We start from the raw sequence: 18063 nt of genomic DNA, 5'->3' as shown, positions 1-18063 counted from the left end.
CGAGAAAAGCCCACTCTCAAGACGTTCAGGACCCACGTATTCCTAGAAAACCAAACGTGCTGCTTTACATAGTCACACATATACAAGCGCACGAAAAAAAAAAAAAAAACCTGATTATCAATTTGGATACATGGTGAGGAACATCTCGGACCGCTTAGAAAGAGCGGCTAAGCGCGTCCGCATTCCCATTTAACTTCCCCTTTTTGTATCTTATTTCAAAATTGTACTGCTGTAAAATCAAGCTCCACCTAAGAAGGCGACTGTTCTTCGATGTCGCAGTTTGCAGCCAAGCCAGGGGACAATGGTCCGTCTCTACGGTGAATTTGGCCCCTCCAAGATAGCACTGCAATTTTTGAATGGCCCATACAATGCAAGCGCATTCTTTCTCTGACGCGCAATAAGCCCTCTCTCTAGAACTCAGTTTTCTGCTCAAGTAGAGCACGGGGTGCTCATTACCGTCGTCATCTCTCTGGCAGAGAACAGCACCTAACCCTCGATCACTGGCATCACACTGGACCGTGAATTCTCGGTCATAGTCTGGAGCTCGCAATACCGGACGGCTAATCAGCACAGCCTTCAGGTTTACGAAGGAGGCTTCCTTTTGTTCGTCCCAGACTACATTTGTCGGTTCTGTCTTGCGGAGAGCGTCGGTCAGAGGGCTAGCCAAAGCTGAATAGTTAGGGATGTAGTGATTGTAGTACCCAGTCAGACCTAGGAATGCTCGAATTTCCGTCTTCGTGCTCGGCCGCGGGTAGTCTGCTACCGCAGAAATCTTAATCTCGCTGGGTTTCCTGAAACCTTGACCTACATTGTGACCCAAGTAGTCCACGGTCGCCCTTGCCAGGCAACATTTCTCGGCCTTTACGGTTAGTCCAGCTTGACGCAAAAGGCTCAGTACAGCTCTTAGATGTACCATATGGTCCGCCCATGAGTCGGAAAAAACCGCAATGTCGTCTAAATAAGGCACCGCGAATGTTTCACACCCCTTTAAAACCCTATCCATGAGTCGTGAAAAACAAAATGGAGCATTTTTGAGCCCGAAACTCATCATTGTTGGCTGGTAGCTGCCCGTCGGAGTGACGAAAGCCGCGTATCTGCTGGCGCGTTCAGTGAGCGGTACTTGCCAATATCCTCGAGTAAGGTCCAGCGTAGTCACATATGCCGCTCTACTGACCTGTTCTACTCTCTCCTCAATATTCGGAATAGGATACACTTGATCCCTGGTGAGAGAATTTAGCTTTCGGTAGTCTACCACAGGCCTAGGGTCTTTACCTGGAGCTTCTACTAAGATCATAGGCGAAGCATAATCGCTTTCCGAGGGTTTTATTACTCCCAATTCCAGCATGCGAGTTACTTCCCTATCCAGAATTTCTCTTTGCCTTGGAGAAAATCGGTAGCACCTTGATCGCACTGGCACGTCTGAAGTCAGCTCAATATCGTGCTCAGTCAAATCAGTTCTGCCTGGCCTGTCCACGAAGCAGGCCTCAAACTCTGTTATTATCTCGCCCAGATCGGACAGCTGGGATTTCTTTAGTTCTCCTCTCTGCTCCGTCTTTTTGAGAAGCTCCTGAGCGTTGCTTCCTTTTCCGCTGAGGCAAATCAAGTTGTCCCCCATCTCCTCGGGAAGGTTTAACGTTAGATTTACCACGGCTTCCCTCTGCACATAAGGCTTCATAAGATTGCAATGATAAATGCGCACTTCTTTACGCCTACCGGGAATTTTCACTGCGTAGTTAGTGTTAGAAAGCTTTGCAACGACTTCAGCCGGTCCTTCCCACTGTACTTCGAGCTTATTCTGCCTTGAACTTCTCAGCAACATCACCTGGTCCCCGATACAAAACGTCCTTTGACGGGCTGTCTTATCATAGTACACCTTGGAACGAGCCTGGGCTGACTTCATGCTGGCCTCAACGAGTTCCTTAGTGTTATGTAAGCGATTCAAGAGGTTCAGAATGAATTCTACTACTGTTGGGTCTTCTCCGCGCCCCTCCCAGGCTTCGCGCACCATTCGCAAAGGTGAGCGCAGTGACCTTCCGTACACCAACTCGGCTGGGCTAAATCCAGTGGATTCGTGCGGCACTGACCGCAAAGCGAAAAGCGCTGCAGGCAGGCAGGTATCCCATTCGCGCTTGTTTTCATAGCACAGTCCCCTCAGGACTCGTTTGAGAACAGAGTGCCATCTTTCTACGCTGTTGCTCTGCGGATGATGGATCGAGCTATGCACTACCTTAATGCCGCATCGCTCGAGAAATGAGGTGGTGAGGACACTCGTGAAAACGCTACCCTGATCACTTTGGACCTCGGAAGGGAATCCAACTCGTGCAAACACTGACAGCAGCGAATCCACTACACTCTCGGACGTCACCTCGCGCAGCGGAACAGCCTCTGGAAACTTTGTGGCTGGGCATAACATAGTGAGGATATAACGGTACCCTGACTCTGTCACAGGAAGTGGCCCAACTACATCTATTACTAACCGGTGAAACGGCTCGGTAATGATTGGTACTAACACCATCGGAGCTTTCCACTTATCTTGCGCCTTTCCAACCCGCTGGCACGTGTCGCATGACCGTACAAAATTTTCCGTGTCCTTAAAACATCCAGGCCAATAGTATTCTTGCAACAGCCTCTGCTTTGTTTTCCTTATTCCAAGGTGACATGACCACGAGCTGCCATGGGAAAGTCGCAGTAAGTCTCCGCGGTACTTTTGGGGAACGACTAATTGGTCCCGCTCTACTCCGCGCTTATCCTTGAATAAGCGATACAGCACTCCCTTTCTCATCTCGAAAGAAATATCGTTTGCTGTCTTAGTGGCGCGGTGGCGCTCCCTTATCTCCTGTATCTTGGGATCATTGGCTTGCTCTATAGCTAAGTCCTCTCGGGTTCCACTTAAAAGTCTCGTGAGATTACTAGACACTGGCGGCAAGAGGTTACTCTCAAGAACGTCCTCATTCCGCGTCTCATCAAGCTCCCTTTCAAGTTGACATATCTGAGATGCCTCGCTCTCAAAGTTTTCTGACCTGCTATCTTCCGCATTTACCACTGTTTTAACTGCCGTTTCCTCCGCTGTGGAATTTTCTGGTATGAGCAGTGTAGCTAGTTCTCGCGCCTTTGAACGTGTTAAGGCTTGCACAACTCTGTCTCCGAAAAGGATGCCCCTCTTTCGCAGCAGCATGTCCGATTTGTTGGAGAACAAATACGGATAGCACTTAGGAAGCTTTCCTGAAACGGCAGCCTCGGTTGTTAATTCGCCGAAAGGGCCCTCGATGACCACGTTCGCGATCGGCAAGCACACACTCTGTTCCTCAACTACCTGTCGGATCCATGCACACTGTCCTGTATAGTCGGAAGGCGATACATACGCCGGATGGACAACATCCATCGTTGCGGCCGAATCGCGCAGTACCTTGCAAGGCTTCCCGTTGACTACTAGGTCATGCAGGTAGGGTTCTAAAAGCTGCATATTTTCATCGCAGTCCCTGACATACGAGAAAGCAATCTTTTCTTTCCGGCAGTTGACGGCAATGTGACCCTGCTCATTACACCTAAAGCATGTGAGCGGCTTCCTAGCCTCAAGCTTATTCTTTGTGTTCTGCACGTTGGTCACTTCCCCACTTTTCTCACTGCCGTCCTTTCTAGGGAATTTGCCTGAAGAAACCTTCATTTCTTCGTTTCCAACTCTAGCAAAGTGCCTTTCCTGACGGTTTTTCACACTGAACTTGGGATTGCGGGGCCTATCCACTGCTGGGTTGCTGAATTGTCGGCGCGAAGCATACTCCTCAATAAGTTCGGCAGCTTCAGTTGCCGACTTAATTTCGCCTCGGTCCTGTAACCAATTTCTTTCTTTTTCTGGGAGGCAGTTATAAAACTGCTCCAAAAGAATTCGCTCGACTACAGCGTCCCTATCACTGTAGGAATCTGTGCTCTTTAGCCACTCGCCCAAATTTACTCTTAAATTGTACAGGAATTCAGGGTAACTCTCGTCCCTGGACTTAGTAGCTTTCCGAAAACGTTGTCTGAACGCCTCGGCGCTAAGCCTATACTTTCTCAGAAGGCAAGCTTTGACCTTCTCGTAGTTGTCCGCGTCCTCCTTGCTTAGCCGCGCGACAACCTCCGCTGCCTCGCAGGGCAGAACCGTCAATAATCTCTGAGACCAAGTGTCTCGCTGGAAGGACAGTTTTTCGCAGGTTCGCTCAAAGTTAGCCAGATACAGACCGATATCCCCTGTTATCACATATGGCTGCATGTACTTTGACATCTTGAAATCTGCCTCCTTGTTGAGAAGAGGTACCGCTAGCTGGGGACAATTGCCCGACCTCTTGCTCAACTCTAGTTCTAATTTCCGGAGCTCAATTTCTTGGTCCAGCTTTTTTGCTTCTCTTTCACGCTTCTTTTCCTCTTTTTCCCACTCACGTTCGCGCTCACGCCTCTTTTCCTCTTTTTCCCGCTCTTTCTGCTGTCTGAGCTGCTCCTTTTTTTGACCGATGAGGTTCCATGCTTCACTGAGCTCCTCATCATCGGTTCCCAGATCAGTGATTGCCTTTATAATCAAGGGTTTTCGTGCCAAACCACTTGTATCAATTCCCAATTCCTCACACAATTGCAACAGTTCCGGTTTCTGCAGCTTTTGTAGGTCCATGATCGCTCCGAGTGTCGGCTACTTCCAAAACAACAGTGCAAACTACCAAACCTAAAGGCGTTTCAACACTTTTTACCAGTTCTAAAATCTAACCCTGTTCTAGAACCTGGTCCACATCAGAAGAAAAGCCAAGCACTCACCCACACATGCGATCGATGTTCCGAGCTGCTTTCTTGTTGGCCGATTGTTGCTCCTGCTTGTTGCTTGAGATGCCACCTCCGATCACTAGATGTTGTGGCTTGCAGATTCTGATCCACCTCCAATCACCAGATGTTGTGCTTGTAGATTCAGATCCCAACGCTGGGCACCAGTGTTGGGGCTTGTAGATTCAGATCCTACCGCTGATCACCAGTTGTCGTGACGCTGGGACTAAGTCGACCCGGCCTTCACTTGGTAGCGTGCAGAGACTCGGGGTTGAAGAAGGACTGAATCTTCGAAGTTGGTAAAATATGTACAAGCAGGTTTACTGGCACTTTGAGAAAACGTATTTACAAGAATATTTACATGAAAAAGAAGGGTACATCAGCAAAATGACAAGCGTTAAGAGTTCATAGCGAGAAGCGACTGGATGAGCCGTTTACCCAGGGCCCAGAGCGACATTTCGTGCTCTGCAGCGTCCTTAAAACCCCCCCCTATGTCTAGCCCCTCTCTGAAGATGTTGACCAACCAAATCCAGGGCACGCCCCTCAGGTATCGGCATCCAATCGAACACATCACTGCACTGATGGTCTGAAGCACTGACTGGTCCGGCATTCATTCGTTGGGCGTGATCACTTGTTGGCGGGAAAAGCTTGGGAACGGCGAGGAGAGGAGGTACATTTCTATTCTTCAGCAAAGAAACCACAGGCTGGTTCTGACAAGGGGTTTTACTTCTCAGAAACCCGAGTGCACGTGGCGCCGCATAGGGCTCCCAACATGGTCCCTTTTCGACAATTGCAAATCTTTCCTGCATTCCCGGGAAATCACTTAATGGCCGTATGAGTCATGCTCCTTTCTTGTCCTGCACGTCAGCGGACATGTCACTCTGTCGTCTCCTTTGGATAGGAGGCATTCATCACTGGAGGATAGCACTTCTCGACTGGAAGGGTGAACAAAAGAAAGAAAGCACTTCCTGCTATTTCCCTCAGGGGGACGTTTCTTTGTGTTTTTCCAGACGTTCTCTTGACAGGGTCAATTTGGCATTTGCAGGTTGTCCACAAAGCAAAACATGCTTACAAAACAGGATTCCTGGAAACAGGCTCACTTAGGGCCATTGGACCATCACCACATATTCACAAAACTTATCCATGCCCACAGGCGAGCAATAGAGCGCGCAATTGCGGATGCTTGGTCGTAACATAACTTCGAAGCATCCTTCACTCCACTGTAGCCGGTCCTACATCCAGGAGCAAAACAATAGTTTCTCCGCCGAGGTTTGCTCATCTCGTAATATCATGGGCTGCACAGCGCAGCAGAGATGAAATCAAGACGCATGTATGAATTAACGTACGGAAAAAGGCTTGCCCACGACGATCTTGTTGAAGCCAGCGCCCGTACCCTACGCAGATGCGTGCACGTGTTAAGATTGCCGCACGAAGTGTTCCGTTTCTCGTACGGTCAGTAGATGGCCCCTACCTGTTTCCTTGAGAAGGTCACGGGGTACACTGAATTGTCTTCTGACAATGGGATTTGAGGAATTACGCCTATGTTAAACAGCATAACAGAGGACGACACACTGAAAAAGCACGCCAAGGCAGAGCGCGCTCCGGAGTATGAGGAGGCTGCCAAGTGAAAGGCGCAGCAGCGCCGCCGCGCGGTGGCCCGAGATTTCGGCGCCGCCTGCTTCACGCGCTCCGCTGGCGCGGCGCTTCCCTCGCCCCACTACACATATTCTAGTTCACTATAGCGTCTGGAATGAAACAAACTTTCAGGCTTGGCTGCTTGGCCAGCCTGGCTTGGCTCGGAGCTTTGCCGGACCATGAGTGGCTGCCGCGGGAGATTCAAACTGCCGCATCGGAGGTCCGCGGCATACAGTGTGCAAGGAGAAGCCGTTAGCAAGGATATTTTCGAAGAACCGGACTGGCAAGAAGTAATTCGTTACCGGAAGTCGAAAAACGCTGGCGTCCAAAATCAAAACACGAAGAACGCGGATCCAGAACAACAGCAGGAGACGGCGGGCATGAAGACGCAGCGTCCCCTTTCTCTGTACCCCAGACGTCCTCTCCCACGACTACCGGAGAACGATTATAAAATCATCTATAGGCCAATGGGAGGCGTCGACATTGGCAAATACTCCGAAAGGACTATCAAGCATGCAATCATCACAACTGCAGGCATACCTACGCAAGACATTGACAAAGATTCGGCAAGAACGCATCAAGTCAAGAACATCTTCACGATCTCCACCCCGAGTCAGGACAACGCACTGAAGTACGTGCAAGTTAAGAAAATCCAGATCGAAGACAAAGAAATCAACATGTCCTCCTACATCGCCCCACCTGATCGTGCGGTACAGGGCATAATATACAGAGCCTACGAGAACGAATCTCCGAGAGAAATGATCGCAGAACTGAGGAAAAGAAACCCGAACGTACCCATAGTTCAAGCCAGAAACATGGGTAAAACCTCGAAATCAATCTTAATCCATTTTGACTCAGAAGAATTACCCGAAAGCATCATTTACTTCGGAATACTGTTCCCAGTGATTCCGTTTGTACCCAAAGTCGAAGCATGTACTAACTGCAGAAGGGTCGGACACCGTAGAGACGTATGCCCGGAGCCCTGGAAGAATATCTGCCCCTATTGCGGAGAACCGCATTCGATGGAAACAAAATGCACCCCGGTCTGCATCATCTGCGGCGGAAAACATCAAACCGGAGATCGCGAGTGTAAGAAAAGATTCGAAAGGAATCCAAGACACTACTGGAACAGGAAAGAAAGGCAATCCAGATCCACTGCCAAGAGCGACACGAAGTCACCGAGGGACCGTTCAGATTCGTTCCCACCTCTGGACCGAAACGGATCAACTAGCAACAGAGGCCGCAGCAACAGCAGCAGCAGCAGCCACCGCGAAAGGACGCCTAGCCCGGGGGCAAGCATCCTCAAACAGGTGAGCTGGGCAAATACGGCCTCCCACAGTCAGTCAAACCAAAACCTAGCGCAAGAGCTGCAGGTCCTCCATTCTAAATTTAATGAACTTTCAAAGAAAATGAGCATAATTGAAACAGAAAATAAACGACTGAAAAAAGAAAATGACGATGTTAGGAACGCTATGCAACAAAAAGGAAAGGCGTATCAAAACACAAACGCGTCAGAGGAAACGATCACTCCAGTTCCCACTACGGAACAAGAGGGTCCAAACCCTAGAAAGAAACGAGCAGTAGCTGGTCACCAGGCCACTCTCGCGGAAAATGTTGAACAACCCACACTTCAGAGTAGTCAGCGCTCTGAGAAACTAGAGGCAGAAACAAATAACCGCTTTGAAAAGTTAGAAGTAATACTCGAGTCCATAATAACCACGCAAAAAGACTTCAACCAAAAATTCGCCATTATAGACAACATCCTGCAAGATATTCTCCTAAGAATTCCCCCAAAAGTTCAGGGGCAAACACCAGAGCTACAACAACCTCATGGCCCCGCCTAACTATATAAGGGTATGGCAGTGGAACTGCCGATCATTTCTCAAAAAGAAAGGCGAGTTACTTCTTCACATGCAAAAGACAGAGAAAACGCCAGATATTATCGCACTACAAGAATGCAGGTGCGATCGACCGAAGTTGCCGGGCTTTAGGGTCTTCAAGCCGCTCCACGTCCAAAAGGACCCGTATACTGCCACGCTAGTCCACAGAAATTTAGCGGTCATAAACCACGAGCTCGAAAACGTCGATATTGACTGCATACTGCTAGAAATTATCCCTTCGAAAAGGAACAAGGCGCCTTTATTCGTGCTTAATCTATACAGTAACCCAAGAGCTGGCTATCCACCAATTCAAACAGTCATCGTTCAAGCCCTAAACATAGCCAAACACAACCCCTTAATCGTGGTGGGAGACTTTAATGCTCCCCATGTAGAATGGGGGCATGCGAAGACCACAGCTAAAGGGAGATCCTTAATGAACCTCCTCCAGCAACGAGGTTTCACACAATATACAGATCCCCTACAGCCTACTAGGATTGGAAACAGCGTCAACAGAGACACGTGTCCGGACATTACGGCCGGAAAAAACCTACCGAATGTTAGATGGTCTAACACTAGGCAAAATTTAGGAAGTGACCACTACATAATCGAATCCGAAATTCAGATTGGAAATTTCAAAGGTCGACCTAAAAAGCATAAAATCACAGATTGGGACAAATTCAGAGAGCATAGGAATAACTACGATTCTGATTCTATAAGTGACATCCAGGAATGGACATCCAATCTCCTAAAGGATGTAGGCACGGCCACGACAGAAATAGAAAATGAACTCGAAGTAAGTAACATTGACAATCGCTTACTTCACATGTGGGAAGCTAGGCACAGTATGGAAAAGAGATGGGCTATGCAAAAACACAACAAAAGGCTTAAGGCCCGTTCACACTTGCGACTAGCAGCGGTCGCGCGACCGTTTTAGTCGAAAAGCGACAGTCGCAAATGGTCGCATCGGTCGAAAAGCGACTGCCGCGGGCCGATCGGGCACTGCTCGAATTTTCAGTCGCGCGACTACTAGTCGCAAACCATTTCACCAATCAGCGAGTTCCCGGAGTACTCGATCGAGCACCTTCTCAATGCAATTAAAGAATACCCCCACCTTTTCAACAAACGGCATCCGGAATTTAAAAGCAGGGAGAAGGATATGGCCTGAGAGGAGATCGGAAAGATATTCGGACTATCCAGTAAGTACTATGAACTTTTGAGAAATGGGTTTTTCACGCAGGCGCAACATTTTATATTGACACCGTCTATTCGTCGTCGGCGTTCTCGCCTGAAAAAGCTGAAGTGTCTGAAAAGCGGCTGCTACCGACGTTCGCTGCCATCGCCCTGCAGCTTTCCTACTCCCAACTCGTTTTTCGAGAAGGCGACAGTCGCAAGTGTGAACATAGCGCCTCTCCTTTGGTCGCGCGACTACCAGTCGCGCGACCTCATCTAGTCGCAAGTGTGAATAGACCTTTAGGGTCAAAATCGCCAACCTAAACAAGGAAATTCAAGATCACGCGTCCCAGTTGGCTCAGCAACAGTGGCATCAAATATGCGACAACTTTAATGGAAACATGGGCACGCGAGATGCGTGGAATTTACTGCGACATCTTCTCGATCCCGAATCCAGCAAAGGAGTTAAGAAGCAGGAAATACAAAGAATCCTTCACGTTAATGACCTCACGAACGAAGAAATCGTTAACGCTCTTAAGGCTCGCTATTTCAACATCTCTCGTGACAGAGGACCCCTTCCGGAATATAAAGGCAACCCGAATCCTCAAATAGACTCCAACATTACGGAAGCGGAAGTTCGAGCAGCTATTCATAAAATCCGCACGCCCGCGGCACCCGGCGCGGATGGGGTCACAAATACTATGCTGAGAAACCTAGATAAAAAATCCATTTCCCAACTTACCAACTTCGCCAACGAATGTTGGAATAAAGGATCCTTACCGGAAACTTGGAAGCACGCCAAGGTAACCTTTATTCCGAAACCAGGGAAAAAACTTTCAATAGAAAACCTGAGACCGATATCTCTCACCTCGTGCCTAGGTAAATTATTCGAGCACGTAGCCCTGGCAAGGCTTCAGTCGTACATGGACGAGTGGGATCTGTACCCTCATACTATGTTGGGATTCAGACCCCTTTTATCCACACAGGACACAATGTTAAGGATTAAGCACGAAATCTTGGCACCTGAGATGAATAACAGGTTAAGAGCCATATTAGCTCTTGACCTTACAAAAGCCTTCGATAATGTGAACCACAAAGCTATTATGGATGCCCTATCCGAGCTGCAGGTGGGCGCCAGGATGTATAATTATATCAAAGCCTTCTTAACAGGTAGGACAGCAGAAATTCAATTAGGATCTATACATTCCAACAAATTCCAACTAGGGGACAGGGGCACGCCGCAAGGCTCAGTACTGTCCCCATTTCTCTTTAATATCACTTTAATAAATTTGGCACGCAAATTGGAACAAATCCCAGATCTAGAACACTCTTTCTATGCCGACGATATTACTCTATGGACAACGAAGGGTCACGCCGGCACAATTGAGGACACGCTGCAGCAAGCAGCAGATGCGGTAGTGGAGGAGATGGATAAAATTGGCTTGGAATGCTCATCTCAAAAATCGGAACTTTTAGTCATTAAACCAAAACGATATACAAAAAACATTAACACAAACATCAACATATACATGGATGGTTTCACTATCCCGAGAGTAGAAAAGTTACGCATACTGGGTATGCACATTCAATCAAATGGCAAAAACACGGATTTAATCCAAAAACTCCGAACGATAAGTAATCAAACATCTCGCCTAATTCGGAGGATATCAAACAAAGAAAGAGGGATGAAAGAAAAAGAGACACTAAAACTTGTGCAAGCATTCGTTCTCAGCCGCATTATATATTCCACGCCCTACTTATTCCTACAGGCCAAGGAAAGAGAAGCGATCGATTCCATTATTCGGCAGTCCTTCAAAACAGCACTCGGTCTTCCCATTTGCACGGCTACCGAGAAACTCATGCAATTGGGGATACATAACACACTAGAAGAAATGATCGAAGCACACCTCACGGCGCAGTACGAGCGGTTGACCGCAACATCGACCGGAAGACAGATACTGCAAAAGACCGACATACACTACGAGGGCAGACACTCACAGGTAACGTCGGTTCCCCGTCCAATACACAAAATACTGGTAGTCCCTCCACTACCTAAGAACATGCACCCGGAGTTTCACCTGCAGCGTCGGGTAGCAAGAGCCCAATCATTAGAGAAATACTATTCCAGTCTACCAAATACGACATATGTGGACGCAGCAGAATACGGGAATAAGAGAGCCTATGCCCTGGCACTAGTCGATCACAAGTATCGCTTACAAAATTCAGCGACGATAAACGAAGTACGAACGCCAGAGGAGGCAGAAGAGGCGGCTGTAGCTCTGGCGATTGTCACGACGGACTCTAAATACATTTTTAGCGACTCAAAAACAGCCATTAGAAATTTCGCAAAGGTAGAATCCATCAACCAGCAGCCAAACTTTTGAATTTTTTTGATTACTCTAAAAACGCACGTTCGATTAAAATTTTGTGGGTCCCCGCACACGCGGGTCATCCTGGAAACGAGGCGGCGCACCAGTATGCCCGAGGATTCGTCGTAGGCCGGGAGGTGCGTTACCCCGAACTAAGATCAGCTCGCGAGAGAGACCCTACGTACAGAGGAATTACGACTTGGTATAAAAACAGCAGACTGAAATATCCGGAGCCCCGCTATACACTCAACAAATCACAACAAACACTACTTAGAAAACTTCAAACAAATACGTGCTTTAATCCGTATAAGCTAGCACAATGGTATCCAGGCGAATACAGCCCCTCATGTTCACTTTGCGGTGACCAGAGGGCAGATCTCGAACACATCATGTTTAAATGTGAAAGCATTCATCCGCCGGAGGGCCTGCAGATTACCAATTCGGAACAGGGGGAGGCCGCATTGCTTAGCTCTGATCCAAGCCGGCAAAACGCAATCACGGCTTGGGCCAAGGAGGTCGTCGAGCGCCATCGAGCGATGACCACCCCTGGGGCGGCTTGAGGAGAAGCGAACTCCCACGAAGAAAGAACTTTCCAAATTCTCCTCAATAAAGTTTCCTCCTCCTCCTCCTCCATGCGCCATGCAGTTTAACAAATATAATAGTTTGTGTGCAAAATGGCCGTTAGTTGTCATTTTGGAATAAAAATTGTTTGTTATATATCTGTTGATCAGCGAGTGTTTTTTTCCATTAAATTTAAATTTTAAACACATTGGTTTCTATGACTTTCAAGGCGAATTACGATTCTTTCATGATGTCTATTATTTCGTTTTAAGCCATTTCGCTGTAACGGGATTTAAGTGTAGTTGCTTTCTACCCCTGCGGGCATTGCAGCGAGAGCCCCATGCGGCGTGATGTGCGTTGAAGGCGCTACATATGACTCAATCCTTGGGGAGCCTGTGTCTGCATTCCTATATACTTGCTTGTGGGCAATGCCTCAGTACTAAGTAACAAAAAAACAAGAGCTCTGCTGCGCTTGGACCGGTGGGCATTACTGCCGTTTTGAAGTGCAAGGCAGTAGTGTACACATGCCACATTTGCCTTTCTTACGACTGGGGAGGCCAGAGAAGTCTTATTGAACCGTTGGACAGCAGGTTTAAGCTCTTTATTGTGTTAAGTGTCGCAACCTCTCGATCTACTACTGGGTTTTTAGGCTTCATAACTTAAACCACACTACCAGTGTCATGCACTGGTCTCCCCTAGTGGTGATGGTTTCATGTACCAAGGTTTTGATGCACGTTGCAGAACAGCTCAAAACCTTTTCTACATTCAGCTTAAAAATACCTGTTTGTAAAACATCAAGCTCGAAAACATGATGGATCATGACTCCAGCCTGTAAAGCTAGATATCTTCTGAGACCAATAACTGTCCTGAATGGCCATCTCTTTAATGCAGGTTTTGAACAAACTCGAAGCAAACGTCAACACGCTTAGTATGTGTTGGAGGCCTTGACTAGGAACAAAATATGTGCACAAATAACACCTTATTTCAATAGAAAAGTGGCTGTTCTTTGTTTTTTTTTTTTCATACTACAAAATGCGCCTTTGCGTATTGGTGCTTGCAAAGTACCAACTTTGTCAAGTGCTTGCGGACGTTTGGACTGTTGACCTTTGCTGTCGCTTGCTTTGCAACATGATGCATTCTGTTCTTTTCATAGAATTCAATGGCGATTTAACCAGATGTTAAAATGATATGAATCAGCAGCTGACTCAAACATATGCTTTGTCAGTTGTGGATACGGCTGGCCGAGCCTAGTGCTGAGAGCTCACCCATGACCTCTGCTGTCAGGACTCTATCCAGATTTGGTTTCTTTGGAAGGCTGCTACTGTTAACTTTCTCCTGGACCCGTATGACGTTCTCCGTCACCTCACAGATACAGTAAAAGCTCGTTAATTCGAACCTGGATGGTTCGAATTTTTGGATAATTTTAACTACGCTACTTGGTCTGGCCAAGCTCTATAGAGGTTTGTGTAAAAAAAAGTCACATAATTCTAACGAGAGTTGGTTCCGCTACAGATAATTCGAACTATGTGCCGCCGTGTCTGGGTGGCCTGGTGCACAGCACATGCCCAAAGCCCCCGCCAGAAAAAAAGACATCTCAGCGAAAGAGTGGCATAGTTAGAAGATGTGCACATCCGATGTGAACAGAAGATGAAACCAGGTAAAACCATGCAAGAATGGGTAAAACCTTAATGGCGCCATGACCGGTGCGGTGGCTGGCGGTGCTGGAAGGTAAAGGTTGGCAGCTTCGGCACTGGCTGCCTGCTCACTCTTCCGCACAACTTCCGAAACTTGCAACTAAACATTCAATGATTTGAGCCCTGTTTATTGGGACATACAGATAAGCACTTCGATGTGGTTCTGGCCAACGCTCATCACAGGCTAGGACTTCGGACGGGCGTTAGGAGCTAGGCGGCAAAAGCCTTTTATTTTTTGCGAGTCTTCCGTCCTTCCAACCCATTAGTCAACGAAAGCCCGCGGGTCAGTCGCATTCTGAACGCAGGCTTCTGGCATCCTTCAGGTCAAGACGTTGCTGCTATCGCAGGGGCCGGATTACGCACCGCTCTCAAAATCGCTCTCAAGTTTGAGAGCGTGACGTCAAAATGACGAGGCTCAGACATGTGAAGTGTGACGACATCACGGCTTTAGCCAATTACAAGCAGGCTAGGGTGCTTAATAGCAAAGCCCCACCCCGGAAACTTTTAGGCGAGACTGGTGACACGCACCGTGGCACCAGTATCACCCTACGTCATCATAAACTAAGCAAAAGAAAAACATGTGTGCAACAGCAAGTGAAACATTTATAATACTAACTTATAACTTAAAATTGTGGCTTAAAATAAGTTATTGTTCATTTTCTTAATAATTTTAACTTATGTAGGTATCGGCGGCGTTGGCGCGTTGGTCATGGCGTTGGTCGCGCACTTGTACTCATGGCTTATTTCCATGCCTATTTCAGTCGAAGCGTTTCGCGTACTCATATATCAAATCCTCCTCGCTAATCTCCTTGCTAATTTCTGGATTAGCAAGGAGGATTTGAGAAATCCGCGCTTGGTTGCTACAATCAAGCACGGAGTTTGGACGCGCTTGATTGTGACGTACAGTTGCAGACGAAGTTTTTCTCGTGTAGTGCAATTTCTAGCTTAGCTCTGGGCTTCGGGTTCGGCTGTGCATTGTGCGCTTCATTCGACGCAAGGGAATTAGGCTCCCCGTGGGCTGCTTATCTCGTTGTTCTGCCGAAAGTATTCCGCCTTCAAATACGCAGTTGGTGCAGTGTTCTGTTCCATAGCTCTAAGGCTGTACGTTATGGCACTGCATTTATTTACCTCCGAATTCCTTTTTGCAATCAGCTAGGCTACGCGTTCGAAAATTAATAATTCAGTGTTTAATGTATCTGATAGAGACAGGAAATACAGGCTGTATGGCCGGTTAATATCGCTTGTCAGAAAGAAACTGCAGGCAGCAACAGCTGGTGAATATTCGAGGTTGCTTTGGTTGCCTTTGGTACTTATATGAAACTATATATGTATGACCGCGAACTGGGTTTGCATTATGGCTCAGCAGTGTGGCTGATCAATCTGTAAGTCAGAAAAAACAGTACATAATGCAAACTCCTGTTTTTGGAAGGTGCAGTTGTACTGAGTGTGCCCTGTATCTGAATTAACTCAGCAGTTTTCGTGGAGCCTCCCCGCCCATACTTCTATAGTTTCCATCTTTCAGAGATTTGTTCAAGTCAGTGCAGTGGCATCGTCTTTTGACTTGTTATTATGTGAAAGTTGCGATATGGGCAGTATGGTATGTTTTTCATCGAGACACTGGCCCAGTCAAGAAAAAAAATTATTTTCAATTGAGGTTTGCAGTTGCAAAATTTCTAAATATGCTTTTGGCACAGACTCGAAGCACCAGTTTGAATAAATTGAACATTCTAATTAGGCAGTTCAGGTAAGGCTTCCAGTTTTAATGCTTATTTTGCTGGCACTGACCTGAAATGGCAGCTCCAAGCGGGCGACAGGCAAGCATGCATTCATATGACACATAGACCATAGGAATACTATATATACCCGAAGAGTTGACACGATCTTTTCTTTGTTGGGGCTTAGCCTCGCACATTGGACCCTCCTCTTGCATTCAGTGGCAGATCTTCAGGAGTCAGAGTTACTTCGTTTAATCACAACTTATGTGGTTATAGAAATTATGCAAACTGCACAGCAGTTTAAGTTGTAACATTTTTTTATTGAATGTTCAACAGGGCCTTCCAAGTGAATATTCCGAAGTAAGTGCAAATCAGAAGTAGAGAAACCATTTGTGCTACCTGATTACATTCACAAGTCCAGCTGGCATGTCTTAATCTATTTCATTCCTAACAGACACTTGGTGTCTTTTATCCTGGGGTAAATTGGCAGCACACTTGGCAAAGTTACTGTTCAAAAGCAATTAAATTACATTACCAATTACTTGGTAAGCCTTAAAAATATAATGAAATTGCTATATACTGCTCCCAAAAAGTAATGACATTACCATTACTTCTGCAGAGCAAATTCCTTCTCATTAATTACTGTCTGGATTTCATCTGTATATAAACTAAGTAAAGCTTGTGAACAAAACCTCTCCAAACACTAGAGCACATTCTTTCATCTTCCTGCCAAATTCTATCCAGTAAGACTATTCCCTCCCCTTTTCCTACAGAACAGGCTATTAAAAATATAAGACAATGGCAACAAAAACAATCGTGGTCAAACACGCCGTGAACATTTCCGCCTGTCTCTTCCCCCAAACCCCTTGTTTGCCCGTGATGGCAAGTGTAACCAGGCGCCACTGTGCCTATAGCCAGTATGCAACAGTGAGTGCTACTGCACACTTTCAACTAGTTTTGACCTTCTACCATTTTGCACCATCTGTCACTTCGATGGACCCTCAACGCCTTACATGTATACCTTCTGCTTAGAGAATGGTTGTGATCCGGAGACACAGGGCAGGTCTGAGGCCTTGAACATGTAGTTCTACTCAATTCGGTCTTTTTCTGCTTATCCATCACTGTGGGACAGGCTTGCTGCATGTCATTACTGTTTTCTTGGCATTGTACCGGGAGTACATAGTATGAAGTATAGAAACAGCAGTGAGTCACTTTAGTAAAAGTAATTTTGAAATGAATGACTTACTTTCAGTGCTTAAAGTCTGGCTCTATCAGAGAGACTCTAGAAATTTGAGTGCAATTGTTGAGGAGGAACTAAGAGGTAGAGAGAAAGGGCTGGCGGCCTTTGCACATATTTCTATTTAAATGGGAGAAATTATATATATATATATATATATATATATATATATATATATATATATATATATATATATATATATATATATATATATATATATATATATATATATATATATATATGTATATATTAAGGAGGTTTTTGTGATCATTTTATGACATGCACCTGAAAAAGTGATCCCTGCACTCTGCCAGCATGATCAATGATCTGTGATGTAAAGCAGCTTATAGTGAAACAACAAAGTGTCAGCACTTGTAACATATGCAATATTTCTTTAAAGCACTTTATATAGAAAGTACAATCTTAATTGCACGTTAATTGTAATATCAACTAAGTAAACAATATATATGCTATAATTTTTACACTTCAAGTGAACGCAATGAAAATTAGCAAAAAATATTGTAAGAGCTACCAGCTTGGTTTGTCTGGTGACAAGTACATCATCTGAATAATATTGCGTGAGCATATTGACAATTTGCTCAGCTAGTACCAAAACACAGTGCGAACCGGCAAAACCGAAGAGATGGCATGTGAAAATACCTTAATTAGTTCCAGCCTCTGTGTAAAGGACTAACTTTTGTTTTCTTCATTACAGGTTTTAGAAAATTCTAATTCTTACTAAAATTAAGTAATAATTCTTACAAAAACTTGCTGCAAAATTTTCTAACAATCATAAGCATTCTCTGATTTTCACTGAAAAGAATAAAATTCGAGGACACTTTGGCGACTAAAGTGATGAAAGGCGAAAGCCTGAGTGCTGCATTCTGCTACGCGACTGTTGCGCATGTAGCGATGAGTGCTGCTACAAGTAAAGCTAGTGACTGCTCTTTCACATTCTGCAAGTGCATTTATTCAGTGCATTGTGCTTGGCAGCACAGTGACAAGATCGCGCTCCTTGTA

The sequence above is a fragment of the Amblyomma maculatum genome, chromosome 11, assembly GCF_055883805.1.
Source record: "Amblyomma maculatum isolate TAMU_Amacu chromosome 11, ASM5588380v1, whole genome shotgun sequence".
Taxonomy (NCBI): Eukaryota; Metazoa; Arthropoda; class Arachnida; order Ixodida; family Ixodidae; genus Amblyomma; species Amblyomma maculatum.
This window is presented reverse-complemented; position numbering follows the sequence as displayed.